Source organism: Mustela nivalis, assembly GCF_964662115.1.
Source record: "Mustela nivalis genome assembly, chromosome: 17".
In the NCBI taxonomy this organism is placed as follows: Eukaryota; Metazoa; Chordata; class Mammalia; order Carnivora; family Mustelidae; genus Mustela; species Mustela nivalis.
In genome coordinates this window covers 35,896,638-35,922,290 of record NC_139036.1, presented here as the reverse complement: position 1 = coordinate 35,922,290, position 25,653 = coordinate 35,896,638, and the positions used below count along the sequence as shown (strand labels likewise).

General features: G+C 37.0%; 1 protein-coding gene across 1 annotated transcript in view; it reads right to left on the bottom strand.

The window, feature by feature from the left end:
* Positions 1–25,653, bottom strand: part of CA10 (carbonic anhydrase 10) — a 498,325-nt gene that overhangs the window by 325,576 nt on the left and 147,096 nt on the right. The gene's annotated exons all lie outside the window — the stretch shown is intronic.

Here is a 25,653-nt window from a genome sequence, read left to right as displayed (position 1 = left end):
TGGCTAATGGGTGTGATTGAAAAAGGATTTCAAATATTCCATATAATAAATTCTAGATAAGATGTTTGACCGCTTTGGAAAATTGTCTTAAAGGATTTGGTGGCAAAGGACCTAGAGCTGTTCCTTTGTCTCAGACCAATGATGAGCAGAATCGAAAAATGAACCTGGAACATAACAGGCATATTTGCAGGCAATGGTGAGCTTACAGTTTATTTTCCATAAATGGCAACACCATGCTCATTACCTGCATAGGCTTAGTGGCACAAAAAAACATACTCTACTTCTACAATCTGTTACAAATTGTTACAAAACAATTTCTTCCCTAAGAAGAACAGATACCTAGAGAGATTGTGTTTAAATTTATCCTTGGGCATGAGGAATAAAAATGTATCTGCTGTGAGCTCCAGATCTTTTATTACAACAGGATTCTTTAGAGAGTCTACCCCTTCCTTCTTGCAGGAGAAAGCTTAGTCAGCATTATTTGGGGATGATCAATCTGGATAGAAACCGCAACAGAAAATTAACATTTGCTAATCAGAATTTACAATACTTCAGATAACATTGATGTGGAAGTGGAGGTTACCCTTATCTAGATAATTTTCAGTAGTAGTTAAAAACAGGGAATTATAACAAGATGCAAGATAGTAGAGCTGTTCAGAAATTTACTGTATATTTTTTAGCTTTCTACTTCTACCACTTTATTTTTCTTCTTCTTCTTCTTCTTCTTTTTTTTTAGGGAGAAGGAGAGTGTGAGTGAGGAGAGAGATGAAGGGAGAGGAAGACAAAAACTCTTAAGCAGGTTCCATGCCCAGCACAGAGCTAGATGTGGGGCTCAACCTAATGACCCTGAGATTATGACCTGAGCCAAAATTAAGAGTCAGATGCTTAACTGACTGAGCCACCCAGGCATCCCTCTACTTCTACCACTTTAAAAATAACTCATATTTTACATAGCATCTTATGTTAATAAAAAGTCACTATTACCTGCTTATATATAGAATAAAGCCATTATAGATCTATTGATTTTTCAGACTATGCATTCAACCAAAGTAAAGCGACACTTAAAAAAAAATCTAAACACAATTACTTATCTCAAATACTGTATAGTCTTAGATGAAGGAAAATACATGGGCATATGCAATTATAGAACCCATATTGAATCAGAAATTATAGAAAATGTGATATGGGAGTTACATAAGGGAAGGATGCTATTTGAGGAATCAGGAAAAGAGCAAGGTCTCAAAAAAGATGAGAGATTTACTCTGGCCCCCTCCTTTTTTTTTCTGGCTGCTCCTAGAAAAGTTCATTCATATTGTAGACCATAATACTTTTTGGAGACCAACTGAAAAACAACATTCTGATCATAATTTGCCTTTTCTCTTTATGTACATTGATATTCATGAATCTTCAATCTTTATCCTTAGATTCTATATCTAAATCGTGAATACACAAGGTTAGAAGTGATATTCTGATTTAACTTTGTATATAAACTTTTCGGAATATCTAAAAATCTGAAGGACAATAGTAGTGCTTGTATAGAGATTAGTAAGAGAAGACTTCTGCCTTAAAGAAGACAACTATCCTTTGGGAAAACAGATTCATGAACAGATATAAATTTAACTTGCTGTGATAAGAGCACAAGGTACTAGGTGAGCAAAAAGAGGATGTTTTTGAAAATGTCACACATTCCTGAAAATTATGTCTTATAACAGGTGGACATAAGTGAAATATGCAAGAGTTGTTTTCACCTCTGAAGACAATGAAAAAATTAAGTAATAATTAAGGACAAGAAATGATGGGGAAAAAAACCCCCCACAAAACCAAAACCGTATTAAGCAGTACTGATGACCAGCTTAATTTGTTTTGCATGACACCACCTATGGCATGTGATTGTTTAAGTTGAGCGACCATCCAAATGCCTCCAAAGCAAAAATGAAAACAAACTGCAAGTACAGCCATAAAGAATCATGGGAAGAGACTTTCTGTCACTTCATTTCAGGCTGAAGTGGCTCTCCATTGCCTGGTCAAGTAGGTTATAAAATGCTGCAAACTTGGTGTGTAGAGTACTAGCCAACTGCTGAGGCAGCATTCTACAAGGTCGAAATCTAATAAAGCATCAAGATTCAGTTTCTGACATAACAGAGTAATAAATATCAGATGAACTTTCTTGCCATAAACAACTATACAACTAGACACAACTATTTTCAGGCATCTGCAAGAGAGTGCAAGGCTGTGATCTTGGAAAGAAAAAAATACACATAAAATAAGCTCCATAGTTATCCTGAATTTCTACCAGAAGGCACATTCCAAGCCTTGACATATGGAATTTGAGTCCAAGAAGAATGACACTCTCAGTTGGGTGAAGGAAGCAGAGATTTGCTACAGGGATGGTAAGAAGGCTGGAGTCCTCAGGGCAAGGTTAGGGGAGGAGGGAGCTCTGAAGATTAGGAGCCCCAGAAATCTGCCTCTTTAGAGTCTCCTACACATGTGCAGTCTGGAAGAGAATAACTTCTGGGGAATTGTGAGAGTTTCTGAAGGGTGTTGATGTGGGAACACATTGGAGTTCTGTCATTCAGAGTAGGAAGATGTCCTCAAATGCCCAAGTAATCATAAAAATTATTTAAAGAGTATGGCTAATTGAAGAGTATGGCTACATTAGCCCTAAAGTATCCTTTAGATTTATCCTAATGAAGCCCTCAATAGCCCTGAGAGCGTAAAGATGATTCTTCAGTTATTTACTTTCCAGAAGAAAAGAATCAATCTTGTTTAAAGACAAGAATATTTAAACTCTAAACATGAGTCAAATACACACACACAAAATAAAAAATTAAAAAATAAAAAAGTAAAAAATTACTAGAAAATGAAGCAGGGAAATATAACATATAACTAGGAATTAATATGAACAGACAGGCCTATGTTGTTGTAATTAGCAGGTAAAGACTTTAAAAGTAGCTAGTACAGGGGTACCTGAGTGGCTCCACCAGTTGAGCGTCCAGCTCTACATTTCGGGTCAGGTCATAATCATGGGGTTGTGAGACTGAGCCTTGCATTGGGCTCCATGCTCAGCATAGAGTCTGCTTGAGATTCTCTCTCTCTTTTCTTTCCCCTTCCTCTCTTCCCCTTTCCCTGTTCTCACACACATACACTCTCTCTCTCAAATAAAGAAATAAAATCTTAAAAAATAAAAGTAGTTCTTAAAAATAGGTTCAATTTTTAAAAAAAGATTGAGAATCTCAGCAAAGAGGCACTACCAAAAAAGCACAACAACAACAAATAGAAATTCTATAATAGAAAATTACAATAGCTAAAATAAATAAATAAATAAATAAATGACTTTAACAGTAGATGGACAATGCAAAAGAAAAGATTGGTGAACTTGAAGGTAGGATGAAAGAATATACATAAACTAAACCTCAAAGAGAAAAATAAGCTTGAGAAAGGAATAGAGTCTTAGTGAATTGTGGGACAACATCAAGCAGTCTAACCTGTGTAACTAAAGTACCAAAAGGACAAGAGAGAGATTAGGCAAACATGTTTGAAGAATTAATGATTAAACTTTTCCAAATTTATAGAAAAATTTCAAATTACAAATGCAATAAGAAAAACAAACCCCAAGTTGCATAAACACAATCAGACAGACACATACATCATAGTCAAGTTACTGAAAACCAGTTTTACTATTTTACTGAAAATAAAAGAAAAATCTTAAAAGCAGTAAGAAAAGGCACATTACATATGAGGAAAAAAATGATAGGAATTATCACTGACTTCTTACCAGAAATAATGCAAGGAAAAGGACACAAAAAAGCTGAAAAAGTTTCCAAAAGCCATTTTTCAAGTACAAAGGTAAAAGAAAAAAAAATGTTCCATAAAAACTAAAGTGAAAAGAATTTAAAACATGAGAACTGTTAAAGTTTTTTTTTTTCCTTTAAGAATATGGAACACAGATTTAGTTGAAAGAATAAAGAGCCCAAGAAATGGTAAACTATGTAGGTAAATGGAACTTCTTTCTTGTTTCTTAGGGAAATGATTTTTTTAAAGATTTTATTTATTTATTTATTTGACAGACAGAGATCACAAATAGTCAGAGAGGCAGGCAGAGAGAGAGAGGGGGAAGCAGGTTCCCCACTGAGCAGAAAGCCTGATGTGGGGCTCAATCCCAGGACCCTGAGATCATGACCTGAGTCAAAGGCAGAGGCTTAACCCACTGAGCCATCCAGCTGCCCCCCTAACTGATATTTTTGAAGTTAAACAGTAGTAAGTTAAACATGCATATTATAATGTACAGCTCAACAAGTAAATAGAACACAAAGAAGCATGACAGAAATGTCAATATAGGAGATGAAATGTAATACTGAAGATTACTTATTTCACCATCAAGAAGGTATGAAATTTCTTATGAAATTAATACACAGTTAAGATGTTTTCTACTCTTAATCTCACCAAACAAACTGAGGGTTGCCTGGGGGAGGGGGTGAGGGAAGGGTGGCTGGGCTATGGACATTGGAAAAGGTATGTGCTATGGTGAGTGCTGTGAAGTATGTAAACCTGGCGATTCACAGACCTGTACCCCTGGAGCTAATAATACATTATATGTTAATAAAAAAATATGTCTTCTTGACATATTGTCAATATTACCATTATAAAATAATTCTCATTATCCCTGATAATGCATTACGGACTGAAGACCAGTTTGTCAGATATTAATATAACTACATTGGTTTTCTCATGATTAATGTTTGCACGATATGTTTTTCTCTATCCTTTTACTTCTGATCTGTCTGTGCTTTATGTTTAAAACATTTTCTTATAAACAGCAAATAGCTGACACTTGTTTTTCTATCCAGTCTGACAGTCTTTGTGCTTCAAATGGGGGAATTTAGTCCATTTACACTTAATGTTATCATTTATAAGTTTAAATATGCCATGTTTTTGTTTTCTATATTTTTTATTCATTATTTCATGTTTGTTTTCTTTATGTTCTGTCTGCTCTTCATTTCTACCTTTCCTGCCTTCTTGACGGTGAAATGAGTAATCTTCAGTGTTGTATTTCAAAAAGAGATAATCAGTACAGACATTATAAAGATATAAAGGTGAGTTATGTACAACTTTGTGACAGTGAATTATATAACTTAGATAAAATTAACAAATCCCATGAAGCAAAATTTAGCAAAATTGATACAATAAGAAATAGGAAGTGTGACCAATCCTTTATCCACTAAGGGAATTTAATTTTAATTCAAAGTTTTCTACTCAGGCCTAAAAATCTTTACTAATAAATTCTATAAAATCTTTAAGAAATGTATGATATCAGTTTTATATGTACTTTTGCAGAAGATAGTGGAGATGAAACCACTTTCTAATTAAGTTTATGAGCCTAGCATATGGTTGATACTAAATATAGACATGGACATTATTATGTAGACCAATATCTCTTATGAACCTAGACACAAAAATCCTTGCCAAAGTATTAGTAAACAAAACCCAGTAATAATTTTTTTTAATATATAATGACTAAGTGATGCTTACTCCAGGCATTCAAGTTTGGTTAAATACACAAAATTCAATTAATATAATTGCCACATTGAAAGATTATAATAGAAAATGCATATGATCATTTCAATTGTCACAAAAAATTTTTAAATAAAAATCAATACTCTATCATTGAAAAATTCTCAGCAAACTATGAATAGAAGGCTATGTCTTCAACCTAGTAAAATGCATTGGCTAAGTAGTTCATAGCTAATGTCACACTTAATTATAAAACATTAAAAACTCTCTAGGAGTATGTGCTTTGGTGAGTGCTGTGAAGTGTGTAAACCTGGTGATTCACAGACCTGTACCCCTGGGGATAAAAATATATGTTTATAAAAAATAAAAAATTAATAAAATAAAATAAAATAAAAAATAAATAAATAAAAAAAATTAAAGAGAAAAAAATAGTCCATTAGCAGTACTTTTATTTAAATACTTTACTAAAGATCCTAGATGGTGCAATAAAATAAGTAAATAGAGCACAGATTACAAAGGAACAAATAAAGCCATCTTAATTTACAAATGACATGATTGTGTACATATAAGAAATATAAGAAATCTATTTTAAAAATCTGCAATGAACTAAAAAATTACTTCTATCAATACCATAGATATAAACTAATACAGGAAAAAGTAATTGAGTTCCTATGTGCTGGTAATAAATATTTAGAAAAATAAAAAACTGAAATATCACTTATAATATCATCCAAATGCTAAAATACTTAGGGTTAATTTTAATGGAACCTGTGGAATAACACTATGCTGACACTTAAGATACTACCAAGAGAAATTAAAGAAGACCTCAGTAAATGCAAAGATGTATCATGCTCTGGGATTGGAAGCCCCAATGTTATTGAAGTCTTTTCATATAGATCTAAAGATTCAATGCATTCCTAGTCAAAGTCCAGTGGGTTTGTATTTTTAGTAGAAAAAAAAAAAGCTGACTCTCAAATTTATATAGAAAAGCAAGGAATCTAGAATACTCAGAAAAATCTGAGAAAGGACAATGTTGGAGAATTTCAAAGCTTAGTATAAAGGTAAAATAATCAAAATCATGAGGTACTGACATAAATATAAACAAATAGATCAATGGAATAGAATTGAGAGTCCAGAAATAGATCTACTCTTATATGGAGACTCGATTTTTCCTTTTTTTTTTTTTTTTTTTTTTTTTTTGGCAAAGGCATCAAAGTAATGGAATAGGAAAAAAGAAGAAAGAGAGCAAGAAAGGAAAAAGGAAAGAAAGAAAGAAAGAAAGAAAGAAAGAAAGAAAGAAAGAAAGAAAGAAAGAAAGAAAGAAAAAGGATAGAAACTCCTCTCAACAAATGGTCCCGATACAACTAGATATTCATATGGGGAAAAATCAACCTCAATTTCTACATCGCCTCATGAACAAAAATTAATTTAAGGCCAACCATGGACCAGCTTAAACTAAAAATCAGAGCAGAAAGTCTTTTTGACGATTTATATTAAGCAAAGTTGACTTTATAGTACACAATAAAGCACTAATCATTAAAGGAAAAAAATTCACGAAAATAAAAAATCTTCTATTGGTAAAAAGACCTTGTTGAGAAAATGAATAGGCAAGTAGTAGATTGGAAAAAATATTTGCAAATCATATTCCTGACAATGGACTTTTTAATCTGTCAAACTAAAAAACGAATTTCTAACATTATGAATAAGACCAATATAAAAAGAGCAATTGGGTTCCCTATAATAGCACTAAATGTTTGAAAATATAAAAATTAAAAAATATCATTGACAATGTCATCTAAAATATAAAATATTTAGAAATGAATTCAATGTAATGTTTAGGAACTCAATCAATAATTCAAGGTTGGTTAAATATACAAAATTCCACCAACATAATTCAAATTAATATATCCAGAGTAGGTAAATAACCCAATAGTACAAAAACAACCCAACTTAAAAAACATGGGGGAAAGCCTTGCACAATCACTTCACAAGGGTGCTTAGTAAATGAATAATACATGCATGGAAGTGTTCAACATCATTTGTCATCAGGGAAATGCAAATAAAAAATACAGCGGGTTACTACTACCCACCCAATAGAATCAATAAAATAAAAAAACCCAGCAATACCGAATGCTGGAGAGAAGGTACAGCCACTATAATACCCACACACTACTAGTGTTAAGTATAAAATAGTACAATCACTGGGTTAGAGGTTCTGGTAGCTTCTTCAAAGGTTAATCATATAGCCATCATATGATCTAGCCTTTACACTCTTAGGTATGTATTCCAGAAAAATGAAAATATATGTTCATGTAGAGATTTGAACATCACTGTTCACAGCACTCTTATTCATCATTTGGAAATAGCCCAAATGACCATCGAAAGGAGAGATGATAAGCCGTGACACAGTTATACAATAAAATATTGTCCAAGTGCAAAGGCAAACAACTACTTGTGACATGCTACAATATGAATGAATCTCAAAAACGTGATATTGAGCAAAAAAGTCAGACAGGAAAGAGTACATACTGAATGACTCCACTGTATGAAATTGTAAGTGGGGCAAAACCAAAATATGATGGAAGAAATCAGAACACTAGCTCTTTTTGGTGGGGAAGGGACACGACTGATGGGGAAGGTAGACCAAGAAACTTTCTGGAGTGTCAAAAATGCCTTATGATGGGGGCGTGTCATACGGGTATTCACACTTGTCAAAACTCACTGAGCTTTAGAGTTCGGGTATGTTCATTTTACTAAACATACATTATATCTCAAGATTTTAAAAGTCTACATCTGCATGGGATTACTGATGAAAGTGGATATTTGCTTCTGCGTGCCCCAGGACGGTATTTAGTCTTTTTTTTTTCCTTTTCTTTCTGTTGCTGAGATGTCTATTAAATAATGAAAGTAGCAAATCTTATCAATACTAACACTGGGGGATGCCTGAGTGGCTCAGGCAGTTAAGCTGCTGCCTTCAGCTCAGGTCATGGTCCCAGGGTCCTGGGATTGAGTCCCTCATCAGCCTCCTTGCTAGCAGGGAGCCTGCTTCTCACTCTGCCTCTGTCTGCTTGTACACTCTCTCTCTCTCTCTGACAAATAAATAAATAAGATCTTAAAAAAAAATACTGACATCAGTCTGGCCACTGGGGATAGATCTGTTAAAATGAATGAACTCATTTAAATGTTAAGAAAAAATGGGCTGGATGCAGAAAAATCAACTGAATTTACTTATTGTCTCTTCTCCCTAAACCATTGCATAGGTAAGGAGAACGTAATACGTAAAGGTATTAAGAACGTAAAGCATGCTTGGAAAATTGTTACTCAGCCTTACAAGCAATGAAACAAGAACCAGAGATTAAGTTAGAGTCCTAATCATGAAATTTTAAGTTCTCATTCACCATCAGGCTATGAAATTCCTTGAATTTTTCCTCTCTTACTTCCAACACTTAGAACTATGGTGGCTAGGTACACATTGAGGAAAAAAATGATGCAAAAATAGTAGAGACATTGAGTCTCTCAGTGTGTGCTTATTCTGGTATCTAATATCTGCCAGCACATCCATTGTGTATAAACCTCCCCTGAAAATCTAACTGGGGTGGCCTTGGAGGCAGGAAAGTAGAAAAGAGTCTCATCATCATTACCAACAACAATGTGCCCAGTTTCTTGGTGGACTGAAATTATGCAATCAGGGTCTCTCCATGCATTCATTTACATTCTGTCAAATGTTATAGAGCATTTTTCATCTATGAGTTAAAGGTATCCAGAGAAAGAAACATAATGCCAGATTTATTCGAACCTTCAAGGATAAAGCACTGAAAAGAGAAAATACTAAAAGAGACTCCGGGTCTATATTCAACCTTGGCTTGTACTGATTTATAACTGCAAAGGCTTTTCTGAGCTACGCCTGGTACTCAAGACTCACCGTGTCCTTTCATCTCTTTTCTTGTTCTTTCCCCCTTTCTCCACAGCTAAAGTCCTACTCTTGATTCAAGGCTGTGCAGACACCACAACCTCTCCCTGATCAATTACGTCACCAACTTTAGGTATTTTTAGTATATGTGCCCACATCTCTGTCTTCCAGAAGACAGGGAACTCACTGGGGGAAGCACTTTGTAATATTCATCTTCGTGTCCTTGTGGTCTAGCTCACAATAGGTGATAAATAACTATTTGATAAGGATGAAATTAACCATAGGAAGCAGAGAGTTGAGAACACTGTCTCCCATAGGATCTGATTAGATGTCAACTTCATGAAGGTATTTTAGCTCAAAATATTCAGTTGTTTTGGATTTTTTTTAACTTATTTTTTTAACCCCAGTAATATTGCTTTTTATCTCCAGCCTAATCTGGTTTCACATCTCAGAGTCGGCTTTCAATTTTGCCATAGGAAATGATATATTTTGTTCTATTTTCTAGATTTCAAACTCTTCCATGTTTTATATCTGGTCACCCTTAATGGAGTATGTCATTTATCCACCATGAAACTAACTGTCCAGATGACTCATCTTTTAATGTTCCCTGTCAGCTTTCTGGGTGTCAGGAAACCTGAACACTTTTCTAGCTATATGCCTATCTAGGACATTCATAACAGAGAGTGCTTTATGCCATCATGAATAACTTTTCTTTCTCTCCTTGAAACAAATTGGGGATTAATGTACACAATCTCTCTCACATCAGACTTTCTGATTTGTTTGACTGATTTCTTCCACTCTAGTGTGCAATATCAAGAGTACCATAGAAATCTCAATAAATTATCTGCACCTAGAGTGCCTCTTCTCTGTCTCTTGAATCTGCTATAATCTACTCTGCTTAAATAACTCTGAAAATGGATGGCCGGTCTTATTTGTTTTCATGGGTCCAGTTCCTCTAGTTTGGTTTTTTTTGTTTGTTTGGTTGGTTTTTGTTTTATTTTGGGTTTTTTGTTTTTGTTTTGCCAGAAGACTACATAGGTATTTTGCCTCTTATGTGTTTACTTTTTATTGATTTAAAATCTTATGCAAAGGCAAAACAAAATAAGACACTGCCCGTGGCTGCACATCAAGCATGAAAAGAATACTATCATTAGATAAAATTTCAGCAAAATTCCAGCAACAAGAAGGTCTAGTTAACTCCACAATGGAACCAGAAGCCAATGAGACTACTGGTTATCCATTCACACCTTCATAACTGAAGATGTGTGTGTGTGTGTGTGTGTGTGTGTGTGTGACACACACACACACAGTTGACATAGTTGACACATGAACAACACTGTTGTTGAACTGTGTGGCTCCACTTATGCATGGATTTTCTTTTAGATAAATACAAGTAGTGTATATTTTTTCTTCCTTATGATTTTCTTAATAGAATTTCCTTTTCTCTAGATTACTTTATTGTAAGAATGCTCCATATAAAACATATATGCTGGCTTTATATACTATATATAAAACTTGCAACATATGTATTAATCAGGTATTTATGTCATTGGTAAAGTTTCTGGTCAACAGGAGGCTATTAGTTATGTTTCGGGGGAGTCAAAAGTTATCTGCAGATTTAGGAAGGATTTGCACCCTTAACTTCCATGTTGTTCAAGGATTGAGTACACACACACACACACACACACACACACATTTTAAAGGTATGCCAACAAATCAAGAACATTTAGCTGCACATTCATTGTCTGGGTGGCTCATTGTTTTTCTGTAAGGTCAAAAGAACATTTCATAGGACAATTTTCAGGGGCACAGGTGCTGCTGTGTTCTCCTAGACTATTGGGCACTACAATTATTACCGGAGCTTTGTAATTAGAATATGGTGAACAAGTAAGAAAAGGAGGGTATGTGTAGGTGATGCAAAATATCATCCACGGCAGAAAAAAAAAGTGGACTGATAGGGACAGTGGACACAAAATCCATTACATCAAAAGCAGAAAGAGCCCACTGTGTATAAAGTCCAGAGCTCAGAGAGGGGGGAAATTTTGCCACATAACAGGATGGTAGAATTTCCTCACCCACTTTGGTAGGAGAGCCTTGACTTCTGTTCTCTTTGGCAAACATTCCCAACCTAACGTCTCTATAGGAGCCTTGACTGTGATTAGTATGACTCTCACAGCTGTTGCCCTTTAGTTAGTTTTCCCCAAATTATTTTATTCTAGTACTTCTCAACCTTAGTGGCTTCTGGGTCCATTCAATGGCATGATTTCACCAAAAAATGCACATCCACCATCTATAATAATTTATACAATTTTAAGGAAGAACATGATGGACACAAATACACAAAGCAAAATGCAAACAAAAAGAAAGTCAATGTCACAGTATGAAAAGAAAGCCCACTTGGATTTAAGACAAAAAGCATTAAAATGAAACAGGAGATAATTTCATGCCTAAAGTCAGAATTAGAACCATGACTGTTTTGAACTTTTATGTACAGAATAACACTGCACTGAAATACCTAAAGCAAAATGACATAGAATGCCAGGAAATTTTAGGAAGAAAGCTAAGGAAACAATGTAGTAGAGGGAAATTTCATATTTCTTTCTTAGTGTTTGACTGATAAAAAAACCAAACCAAAGAAGAAATGGAGCACATAAATAATATAATTTAAAAAGCTGATCTAATAAATGTATGTGTTTGTGTGTGTGTATAATTCTATACTCTGCAAATATCTTCTATTTTAGTACTCATGAATGTTTACAAAAATTTACTGTATGTTTTTAGGCCACAAATACCTACAACAAATATGTATTTTATATATTTAAATATATATTTTAATGTGTAACTAGTTGAAGCAGAAACAATAATAGCTATTCAGAATTAAATCCTGCTACCAATTTTTATGTCAAAAGGAAATTAAGTTCATTAAAGATTATCAGTAAAATGACTGAAATACTACATATTTGACCTATGAAGGATATCATAAGTTCCACTTAGATAAAAGTTTAGAAAATTTGATTGGTAAATCATAACCTCAGAAGAGAGAAAAAAAAAAAGAGAGAGAGAGAGAGATATTGCATGAAAAGATTTACTAAGAAATCCCTTCAACAAATATTTATTGAGAATCTCCCACAGAAAAACTACAGATTTAAGGACCAAATCTCAGAATTTGTTCTATGGAGAAAAAGATACAGCGGAGCACCTGGGTGGCTCAGTCAGTTGAGTGCCTGAGTCCGTTTCTGCTCAGATCTTGATCTCAGGGTCATGAGATCAAGCTGAGTCAGGCTCCACACTCACCATGGGGTCTGCTTGAGAATTTCTCTCTCTCTCTCTCGCCCCTCCCCACCTCTTGCTCCCTCCCGTCACTCAAATAAATAAATAATAAATAAATAAGTCTTTAAAAAGTTACAGCAACAATAAAAATACAAAAATAGATTAACTATTCACCAAGCTAACTAAGAAAGGAAAAGAGTAAAGCACAAATACCTAAAAATGTAAATCCAAAAGGAAAACAAAACTCGAGGGAGTTCATTGTCTGCAGACCTGCCTCGCAAACAGTATTAATGGAGCACTGGATGTGGTGAAAAAATAATGAATACTATTATGCTGGAAAAAAAAAAAGTTCTTAGGAAGATGTGGTCCATATACACTATGGAGTATTATGCCTCCATCAGAAAGGACGAATACCCAACTTTTGTAGCAACATGGATGGGACTGGAAGAGATTATGCTGAGTGAAATAAGTCAAGCAGAGAGAGTCAATTATCATACGGTTTCATTTATTTTTGGAGCATAACAAATAGCATGGAGGACATGGGGAATTAAAGAGGAGAAGGGAGTTGGGGGAAATTGGAAGGGAGGTGAACCACGAGAGACTATGGACTCTGAAAAACAATCTGAGGGGTTTGAAGGGGCGGGGGGTGGGAGGTCGGGGTACCAGGTGGTGGGTATTGGAGAGGGCAGCGATTGCATAGAGCACTGGGTGTGGTACAAAAACAATGAATACTGTTACACTGAAAAGAAATTTTTAAAAAAGGTACTGATATTAATTTAAAATAAATAAATAAATAAAAGAAGTTCTTGGGGCACCTGGGTGGCTCAGTGGGTTAAAGCCTCTGCCTTGGGCTCAGGTCATGATCCCAGGGTCCTGGGATCGAGCCCCACATTGGGATCTCTGCTCAGCAGGGATCCTGCTACTCTTCCTCTCTCTCTGCTTGCCTCTCTGCCTAGTTGTGATCTCTCTATCAAATACATAAATAAAATCTTAAGAAAAAGTTATTTAGAAAAAGGAAAATGATATAGGTTAGAAAAACTACCTAAAGAAAGTAAAAGTGTCAGAGAGGAACATATAAAGATAAACCAAGCTCTTTTAGTTTTCTTACCCTTAATCACCTTAAGAAATAACAACTTGGTCACAGTAATACTAGCAATCGTATTTAGTGATTATGACCTATGAGTAAATGAAATGATCAATGACAGAAGTGTTATGAGGGATGAGGGGGGAGGAATAGGGAATACTGTGAGGTACTTGCATTACCCCTGAAGTGGTTTAGTGTTTGTTATTTGAAAGTAGACTTGAATTAATTATAAATGTATTTTGCAAACATTAGGGCAACCACACAGATGCACAAGTGTGCACACACACACACACACACACAAGTCTAGGTAAGAGACAGAAATCAAGAAGCAGGAGCTGAGTTATAGATACATTAACTCCGAGAAACATTCTAAGCATGGAAGTCCAACAGGTGGGGCGGATGAAGAGAAATGAGGAGAGAAAATGAAAAGTAGCCACCTAACCAGTGAAGTGAGGAGGAAGCTGAGAAAGGATGGTTTCTAGAGTGCTGGTGAAGAAAGATTCTTATAAAAGATTAAAAAATGTATTAAAGTGCATAAAAATATTGAACAAATATAAAACAGAGTGTGAGCAGTGATTGTTTTGATGCAGTGGGTTTGTGGGTGATTTAATTTTAGCTTTTCTGTTTCAATCTTCCAAAACTGTTCTGCAATAAATAGCAACACCATAGTAATAAAAAATGAGACTATGGAAGTTATGCTACAAAATATCGGGCCCCTTACTCTTACTCATGAGTATATATTCCTCATGTCTACCTTCCTAGTAAAGTCAGCTCCTAGGGAAAATGCTTAAGGAGATGCCTATGTTCCAGGAAAACCTGTCAGTAAAATTTTCTGGAGCAGCACTGCCCAATAGAAATACAATGGGAACCACATATAAAATTCAAAATTTCTTAGGGGGCATACTGAAAAAAAAATTAAAAGTTACAGATGAAATTCATTTTAATAGCATTTTATTTGATCCAGGATGTCCAAAGTATTTCTTTTTCAACACATAATCAATAAAAATATGAGCCAGTTCATCTTTTATTTCTGAAGTCTTCAAAATCTGGTGCCTTTGACAATGACACCACATCTAAACTCATGCCAAGGGCTCTAGAGCCACGTGTGGCTGGCTCCTACCTTATGGGACAGTGAAGTTCCTTCTAGACTTCATATGGTCTGCAGGCCAGCAGCATTGGCATCACTGAGGAACTTTTGAGAAACGCACAATCCCAGTCCCTAGCCTGCACCTATGGAGTCAGAACCTGTTTCTAACAAACTGTCAAATGATGCTGATCTACAAACCATAGGGTGAATAGCAAGACTGTCATTTTCCAACTCAATCTTTCTCTGCAATTTCTGCAGTGCTTCCCTAACCTATTTCCTGCCACTATTTTCTCTTCCTTCATCTCCATCATTTCTCCAAGCCACATTTATTACATGCTGGTTACCTTTAAAGTCCTAGTGTGCCCATTTTATAGAGGGACTGATAAGTTATATATCGTGCCCAAGATCACCCAACCCAGGACTCACCTTGGTCTAAGTGCCCAAAGCTACCTAGTAACTGATGGGACTGGATCTGAAACCAATTAGTCTGCCTCCAGAATCCTACATCTTAGCCAACAGTGATCTGTTTACGTATCTGTCTCTCCTACATCCAGCTTTTCAAGGACATATGCTATATTTTGCACATCTTTGCTCCATAACACATAATAAGCTAAATGTTTTTGGAAGGGAGAGAAGGAGAATACCTATCTGTTCTCCTTCTAGGGCTGTCGTTCTAGGACCAAATGCCCTGTAGCATCATCATGCAAGCCTCCAATATTCATGATCTCCACTTTATGAATGCTAGTGGACACGGTATGACCGTGTCATAAGCTCTGGTCCATGCACCAGTTTTGTTTCTATTATTTTGCACTAGTATTAAGCAAAGCAATTAATCCTACTTTGAGACGTTGAGAAGGCTTTGGAACTGGAAGTAAAAGATGGGCTTTCATATTGACAAAAGTTATAGATAATATCCAAACCCAATTTTTGTTTAGGAAATGCTTCTTCCTAAATATTTAGAAGAGGAGTTTTGTCTAACAGATAATATAACTGGTCTGAGTTCTACGAGAGGCACTTGTGAAAACTCATGAAATAACCATAGAGTAAGTAGGAGATTTAAGGGAGAAAGTAAAAAGACAGAGTAATTCCAAATCCAAACAACTGCCTTCTTGATATCCCAGGGATAATGTTTATTGTTCATCCAGTGTTGAGCCTTTTCAGATTCGCTTGCTTTTTGCACTAATTTCATTAGCCCGATTCAATTTATATTTTCTCAGTTAACACGCCTGCACTTTGGAAAGGGACCAGTTCTTCCTTTGGTACTTTGGACTCCCTCTTTCTCACCTGGCCACACTGAACTAGCTGAAATGCCCTCCAGGACATGGAGCTGTGGGTAGGGAAGCACCTTGTGCCCTTTGCTAGAAGCTCAAGCTGGCTGCCAACATCCAGCTGCTTTTCCATGGAGATGCTGCCAAGTCAGGAGAACCACCTGCCTCACAGATGGCCTCAGTATCTGCTCCAACAATGGCAGACCCCTCAAAGGGGGAGAAGAGTTTGTTCCTTTATGAGCAGGTGTAGAGATGGCTATGGTGTGATATACCTTCCGCCATTAAAAAGCTGTGTGCCCTTGGGCAAGTTACGCAGACTCTGTGCCTTAGTTGGCTTAAATGTGTAAACTTGGACAACAGGTTTACTAAAAACCTCAGGTTTCACTTATAATAACATGGCATTTTCACTTAGTGAAATGGATTTTCTAAGAGCATTAATGGAGAACAAAAGATATGAAAAACAAATATATAGTGCAGAGCCAGGCACCTGAAGAATGAGGTCTCATTATCATCCCCCTGCAATTCTTTTCTACTTAACTACAGGAGTTTTGAGGCTTCGATAATATTGTATTTTAGGCCTCTCAATGGCCAACCACAGGTTTCGATGCCACCCCATTCTAAGATGCATTTATCCTTCAGATGCATTTCGTGCTCAACACCATTTGCACACAGTGTTCTACTGTATTTACTTACTCACCAACACTATATTGTGAACAGATAAGGTCTGGGTCATTTCATTTTCCTTCTTGGGCATCCCATACAATGCCAGGAATGAACAGGTGCTCAAAAAAGGCTTTTTGATAGCAGGCACCCCGAATGTCTTTGGAAAACCTTCCATGAATCCCACAGTTGGTCACCACTCTGGCTCGCTCTCCCCTCTTCTCCTACCATGAGATCCTCTGTCTCAGACCCGACCTCACTTCCTATAACTTAGGTGTTGTTATTATAAGACATTTCAAATGTACAGGGAAGTTAAACCTCCATGTCTCTACCACTCAGGTTTCATGAATGTTGGCATTGGGTCATATTATTCAAGGTCTGGTTTTTAGCGATCTATGTTTCAGATGCAGTCATAGACTTTTCAACCCTGTTTTCTGCCTCCTCCCTCTGAGGCAACCATTCTCTCTCATTTTTACTTTTTGTAAAAAAAAAATCTCTTTATCTCAATAGCTCTCTTATAGGATTGTGAGGATTAAGTAAAAATAAAATATATAATGGGCTGATAATAAGCTAATGGCTAAACAGTTGGAACTATCATCACCATAACAAGTATTGTCCTCCTCATTATTTTTCTCTGCCTGTTTATCTTTTTTTTTTTTTTTCCAGTTGAGCTATGCTTTTTTTTTTTTTTTTTTAAGACCTGGAACTATCTTTTCCCTCTATATACCTACAGCCTGGCTCAGTTCCCAATACACAGCCTGTGCACATAACTTATAAATTAAATGAACGGTCTAAAGGCTGGACTGCTTGCCACTCATTCTCTAATTTCAGGCATGATCTTAAAACACATCAGGCACAGCCCTTTACCAATTCTCCGGAATGGAAACTGGACCATAACATGCAGGATGGAATTCACTCATCTCGAAAAATCCAGAGGACCGATAATCTCTTAGTTCTTTCAAGTAGCCCTCATTACTCATTCGTTAGTATCCTTTCTTCTCCAATATCTGACTCAGAGGACAATGGGACAAAATTAAGGTTCCTGACACTGAGAAGCTGAACTAAAAGATGTCCAGGTAGCGGGCAAAGGTGTACCCAGGATGTCCTCCAGGCCCTCTCAAGACAGAAGCAGCCTTTTTGTTTGTTAAAACCCCACTTGCTGTCTCCTATTCAATTACTGAGATTTACAGACAGAAAAAAAAAGCAGACTTGCCATTTTAAATTATTTGCAATAAAATTCGATTTTGTTTACTCGACACTAAATACCGACAGTCAAGGAAGCGGCAGGCGATCTTACTCGTTTCCCCCCGTACACTAATTAAACATTTTAGTGCATAGATCAGCATAATTAGAGAATTAGGAAACAATGAGAAGTGCTTGGGATAATTTGTAATATCAGTGCACTGATGCACTGGGTCCAGATACCAGAATTTGATTGGCAGGACTTTATTAAGTTTTGGCAGCACTTAGGTAGGCTGGGAGCTCCTTTATGAGGCTCTTGTACATTAATCCGGGCTCCCGTTCTCGTTAATACTGATGAGTGAAGGCAGTTAATTGAATTATGTATGAAGCACTGCTGATTAAATAATATTTCACTCCCCACTATAGAATTAGCTCTGCTGGATTAACATCCACTGTTGTCTCTGACACTGAATGTCATCAGGACCTCTTCTCAAACACACGCTTTGATTCTTTTCCATCTGTTCAACCGATGCAGCACCTTGGTTAGCCCTGGAACCGACTACCCTTCAGCTTTGACATCAAGTCACTCTGGAGAAACGAGAGGTATTTATTAGCATCTGGGTAACCAGGAGCAAAAAGTCCTCCCCGGTGCCTCCAATATTCTGAGGATATTACTATTCAAATCCACTGTGAAATGTGAAAGAAAATTCAAATTATTTATCACTGTATTTGCATCGCATATGCTAATAGGAAGAGAAAATAATGGGGGATGGGGGGCATCTTCCAAACCAGCCTTGAAAATTAAAGCTATTTTGAACTGCGTTATGTGGGCTCTGCTTCCATGTTCCGCCCCTTCCTCTTCTCATGTAATCTCAGTAACTGCTGTTGAGTGAACAGAAGTGTCTCCCTGTGGAAGGTGCACTCACGTGCCTTTCCTCTCTCCTGCCCTCCCTCCTTTCCCTTTTTCTCCCGATCCATCTCTTCCTTCACTGTGACAACACGAAGTGGTGGACACAGTGACGAGGTCTGGTATGCAGAGACAAACTGTGGTTACTCTCCTAGACAAGGTCACATCTTCTGAGGAAATAAGATAGTATGTAGACATGTAATAGCATGTGATATGCACATACTAGTGATATGAATGGGGCTGGAGAGGGAGTAAACTAATAATACTACTGGATTAGTCCTAGAGACATTGGAAGGCTTTGAAATTGGAAATTACAGATGGGGTGGGTCTTGAAAGATGGAGAGGGAATTTTCCAGAACCTTACTCCATTGTAAAGAAGAAAAAGAATACAGAGGGCACTAAATGATATGGAGACCCATCAATCATTGAGGCAGCAGAGTGGGGATTTGACTACCAAACCAGGAGTTTTGTTTCCCCCCTATGAATTAGATAAGGTTTGTTGAGTTGTTCCTTAGTTCTTGGGGGATTATGCTATATTCTGAGGCCTTACCATGTAATGGAAAGAACAGATACCTGGCCAGAGGTCCAATTTGCTTGTGACATTTGTCAAGTCACCTCTGTAGTCTGGGCTTTCATTTCTGCAGCTGTAACGTACAGTTTGGTCAGGACAGGTCCTATGGAAGATCTGCAGAAATTCTGCCCAATAGTGGGGAATAAGATTGGTCTATCTCCACAAGAGGTAGGCTGGTGTGTTCCCTAGGGGCATTCACTCTAGATCAGGGTCTGGCTTCTCACTGTGCAAGTCTAGAAACCCTCTGATCAATGCTGAACTTGAGTGCCTGATTTACATGAACTAAATTTATAAGAGATTCAAGTATATATAATATAATTCTTAATCTATGATTGTTCTTATCAGCCTACCTTTAAATTTTCTTCTTAAAGAGAAACTATAGGGAAAGCTATATTTTAATCAAAGCTTTCTTCAGCATGAACTCAAAGCAAGGAGAATTGAATGATTTAAATATTTTATGACACAAGATCTTGAAAGCACCTGTCTGACTGCATCTGTCTCCATGGGGGAATTTTGTCTGTCAAGAGGAACTCTTTCTAGTAGGCAGGGACAGGAACTCCTTTCTTAGCATGAAGTCAGTGCCAATGTTCAGCTCCTAGCCTTTCTTTTCATCTAAACTTTCATTACTCTTTCTTATAGCTCTCAGTAAATATGTGCTATCACTACTGTTCTCTCAATGAAGTCCATGGAGGCATTTGTTCTCCTTAAGATGACTGCCTATCTCTAATGGTCCATGAGTTGATTTGATAATACAAGGTGGAGACGATAATTTATTTTCTCAAATTGTGAAGTTCTTGGGGATCCCTTGTTATTCCTTACCCACCTATATCCTCCAACTCTAGAATTTTAAGACATAAAATATCTTTTCATGGGGCATCCAATATGAAACCTATTGAAGATGCTTAAATGGAATTGAATGGCAACCCAGAAATAAACAAAGCTACAGTCATATTTTTAAAAAAAGGAATAAAGCTGATAAGATGTTAAGATCATGACTGACACACAAAACTATCTTAGAAGAGTAAAACGACATAAAGCATTTTACCTCTCAAATCTCAAGTTCATAAAATACTTAATAGAAACAAAGCAACCAAGAGAAGAAAATAAAGCCCAACACTCAGCATTTGGATTATTAGAAAAACATCATTCCTTAATTAAAATTGTTAATGGCTTTTATGCTGTGCTTCACTTATTGCAAATAAGTAAAAATATTCAAGAAATAAAATGCCTGAAACACAACTGCTGAATTTTCAACTAAGAATTCTGTTTATGTGCTTTAGCATTGCTTCAAAAAAAAAAAAAACTTATGCAAATAATGGTTTAACCAAATAATTGAAGTTTGATCATTAGGAGAAGACATTGTTCAACCATTAAAGGAATGTAAAAACCCTCAGCAAATCAAATTAACATTTTCATTAAAGTTATATTCAAGGCTTACATTCAGTGGCATTCTCTAACTAAAGGAAATGGGTCTAACCATAAAAAGGATGTATAGAGAAAAGCATAGCTGAGGTTAATTCTAAAAGTTCTATAATATCTGAGGAAGTTGTGTGTTTTTCATGCAAAGGTTCTCTGTCCAGGATGACCCTGTCGAGTTAGCTGGATTTTCAGAACTTGTTTCCGGTGTTATTCTTGCTTTCAAACTTTCCCATGGCTGCCTTTCAGCAATGGGACCAAACTAGGTCAGCTATTGTGTGCCTCACATATTACATTTCTTCTTCCCTTAGGAGCCGTCACTTCTCTTCTCCTTGAAATAAATTCACCTAAAGAGTCAAAGCCATTTCTCTCAATCAACTTCCCATCGTTCTCTCTAGAGCCTTCAGAACACACCATTATATTGTCAAAAGTGTGCCATCCATGCATTCACGAAAGCACAACTCTTGAAAGCCGAATAATAATCATGGATACTATTTACTGAACTGCTCGAATATGCCTTGCCAGCTGTGCTGGAGATCCAGTGATAAATAAAGCATTTTTGCCCTTGAGGAACTCCCAGTCAACCAAGAGAGGCAAACAAGCAGGCAGATGTTCATTGCACAGAAGGTCTGTGTTGGAAAAGCACAGATGAGGGAGGAACCCACTCCAGTGGGAGCCAGGTGACTCTCCCACATCTCCTTTTCATGGCCTCATCATCTCCCCTGCCCCCAGCACCTTAGTGTCACAGCCATCTCCTCTGTTATCTTTCCCACCAAATGGTGTTTTCTGCTTCAGAAATATCCCTGACCTCTCTTCTGGTAGCCAGTGAACTGGGCTCTCACCGTCTTGTCACCTGGATGCTACAATGACACCTTTGCTCCTCCTATCTTCCCTCCAAACATTATTATTGAATTTTAAGCAGCACGAATTCAAAAATTGCCACTGGGGAAGACTGAGTGAGGGATGGGCAAAATGGGTGAAGGGGAGTTGAAGATACAGGCTTCCAGTTATGGGATAAAGAAATCATGGGAATAAAAGGTACAGCATAGGAAATACAGCTCATGGTATGGTAATAGAACTGTGTGGTGACAGATGGTAGCTACACGTGCGGTGAGCATGGCATCATGGACATTTGAAGCACTATGTTGTACACCTGAAACTAAAGTAATGTTATATGTCAACTATACGTCAACAACAACAACAACAACAACAACAAGAGAAACCAGAGAGACCATCCTGGCTACTGATAAAACCATGATAACATGATGCTGGGTTAGGAGCTCTTTCCAAAAGGCTAGAACTTTTGCTCAGGAAAGAGTTACAGGAATTTCTCAATGCCTTCTTGAAATTAACAAAGTTTAAGAGTTTGCCACTTTAATGGAATCATTGCTGAACTCAAGATGCTAGCTGAATAATTGAATAAAAATGTGAACAATCCATTTGCAGTTCTTCTATTTTTAATTTTCCTCTTTTTTAGACTCACTATTATGTGGAGTTTAAATAAAATTTAAAAAAAAATTTAAAAAAATTGCCATTGGCTCTGACTTGTTCACAAGATTTAAGTTCAATATCTTCAGTGTGGCCCAGGTAACTTTTTACAACCTGGCCCTCATGCATTTCTTCAGCCTTATAGCCCACATCATTCTTGGTGACACCAAAACTTTTAGCCCACATCATTCTTTGGTGACACCAAACTTCTAAGTCTCTCATCATGCCATGTTCTTTCCATTATCTGGAGCTTTGAGCATGCTCTTTTCTCTGCATGGCATACCTTTCTTCCTGGCTCCATCTTCCTGGGAAAACTCTTATCCAACAGATCAAAAGTCATTCCCACTTGGCCTTTTCAGCATCCGGCTTGCAAAGTCTACCAGATGGCCACTCACCCCACAACTGCAGGCCACTCCATAGAAAGGCAAAAACTTGACTTTTAAATAACAGCTGAGGACCACATTTTAGCCAAGCACACAACATTCACATGTGGCAAAAATGTCACCAAGAGAACTGCTATAACACGCTTGACAATTTTCTATGGATTTAAAGATGTTAAACCATCTCTCAAAATATCTACCTTTCTTACAGCCAACAGGTTTAACCTGGGGTTTTAGAGCTTTATGGTGACAGAGACTGAATTATTCCCTAAACTTCCTAACTTCAACCCCCTCGGTATTGGCTGTTTCCTGTTCATTCTTCAACTTTTGGCTTATATTAAGACCCTTTCAGAAATCTTTCATATATTCTTTCCAGGATAATTTCTGCTACCGTTTTTCTTATAGAACCATGAGAAAGATTCTTTTCACTTATAGCACTTACTGCAATTTATTATTATATATTTATTGTCTGATTTTGTCTTTTTCTGCACAAGTCTGTAAAGTCCATAGTGATAGGGACCACTATAGTTTTATTCATCCATATCTACCCAGCACTAGCCTGGCACAGAGGAAGTCTCAATACATATTTGTTGATTGACTACAATTCCATCTTGTATCATGATAGATGATGCAAAAGCATTAAAAAAAACAGAACAGTAGAGGACATATAGCTGTCCACTATATGTAGAAGAATGAAACTCAACCATTCTCTTACACCATACACAAAGATAAACTCAAAATGGGTAAAAGACCTCAACGTGAGACAGGAATCCATCAGAATCCTAGAGGAGAACATAGGCAGTAATCTCTTCGATATCAGCCACAGCAACTTCTTTCAAGATATGTCTCCAAAGGCAAAGGAAACAAAAGCGAAAATAAACTTTTGGGACTTCATCAAGATCAAAAGCTTCTGCACAGCAAAGGAAACAGTCAAGAAAACAAAGAAGCAACCCATGGAACGGGAGAAGTTATTTGCAAATGACAGTACAGACAAAAGGTTGATATTCAGGATCTATAAAGAACTCCTCAAACTCAACACATACAAAACAGATAATCATATCAAAAAATGGGCAGAAGATATGAACAGACACTTCTCCAATGAAGACATACAAACGGCTATCAGACACATGAAAAAAATGTTCATCATCACCAGCCATCAGGGAGATTCAAATTAAAACCACATTGAGATACCACCTTACACCACTTAGAATGTCCAAAATTAGCAAGTCAGGAAACAACATGTGTTGGAGGGGATGTGGAGAAAAGGGAACCCTCTTATACTGTTGGTGGGAATGCAAGTTGATACGGCCTCTTTGGAGAACAGTGTGGAGATTCCTCAAGAAATTAAAAATAGAACTTCCCTATGAGCCTGCAATTGCACTCCTGGTTATTTACTCCAAAGATACAGCTGTAGTGAAAAGAAGGGCCATCTGCACCCCAATGTTTATAGCAGCAATGGCCACGGTCACCAAACTGGAAAGAACCAAGATGCCATTCAACGGGTGAATGGATAAAGAAGATGTGGTCCATATACACTATGGAGTATTGTGCCTCCATCAGAAAGGATGAGATTATGCTGAGTGAAAGCAGTCAAGCAGAGAGAGTCAATTATCATATGGTTTCACTTATTTGTGGAGCATAACAAATAGCATGGAGGACAAGGGGAGTTAGAGAAAAGAAGGGAGTTGGGGGAAATTGAAAGGGGAGGTGAACCATGAGAAACTATGGACTCTGAAAAACAATCTGAGGGGTTTGAAATGGTGGGGGGTGGGAGATTGGGGGAACCAGATGGTGTGTATTGGAGAGGGCACGGATTGCTGGAGCACTGGTTGTGGTGCAAAAACAATGAATACTGTCATGTTGAAAATAAATAAATAAATAAATAAATAACAGTAGATGACATGACAACCAAAGTTACAATTTGATGGCTGAAGAAATCAATTACTGATGACGATCTACACATATCTGAGTAGCTAAGTAATTTCTTTGAGTTTTATTGGTATGAAAACCCCATGGACGTCCTGAAAGAAAGAGAGGAAAAAAAAAGAACTTTGAAATTTGCAATTATACTCTCTGGGTGACAGAAAATTCATCCTGAGGTAGAAGAAAATCAAGTTGCCCAGGCTTCTGCCGTGAAACATGATGAGTTTAGGTAACTAAGCCATCTTTTTAGATTTAACACAGCATAGGAACAATTAAATATTATCTGACTCAACTCAATAAATATTATCTGACTCAACAGAAACTCTCTAGTATTTAACATATCATGCTCCAAGAAACTAAAAGAACAGGGCACTATTTTAGGGACCCCCACACAAGACTGACACCACTGAGGAAATATCTTAACTCATTCCCTGTGAGAGAAGTACCTGGGCTAACAGAGGAGAGGCAGCATAAGCCACGGTAGTAATGTCAGCCTCCAATGGCAACCCCAAGGTCATCTTCCCAGTGAGAACCACAGGGACACAACAATCAGGATTATGACCACCAAATGGCAAACAGAAAAGCAGCATGTTCATTGTAATATCTGCCAAGGTAAAAGATGGGTCACCCTGTTGCCCCAGCCCAGTGAAGAAGGACAAAGAAGGTGTTGAGAGGCTCTGCTGTTCCTCTGGGTGGGGACCCAAGTCAAAGCAAATGTTCTTTACAGAGGCACTGGCTGGCCATGTTTTTTGTTCATCTATCCTAGGGCACAAGGAATATAAGGATACACCACATGAGAAAAGGAAGGAACAATAAAAGTAAAATAATTTTGTGCTCAAACTACATGTACAGACTGCCAGTGCTACAGATATTGTAGAGATGAGAGAAAGAGCATCCAGAAAAGGAGAGATAGAAATATTTGTTCTCCTGCAATCCTTCATGGAGAGAGTCGGCCAAGGATAAATTTAACTTTACTTTCTTTTAAATACCTGTCCC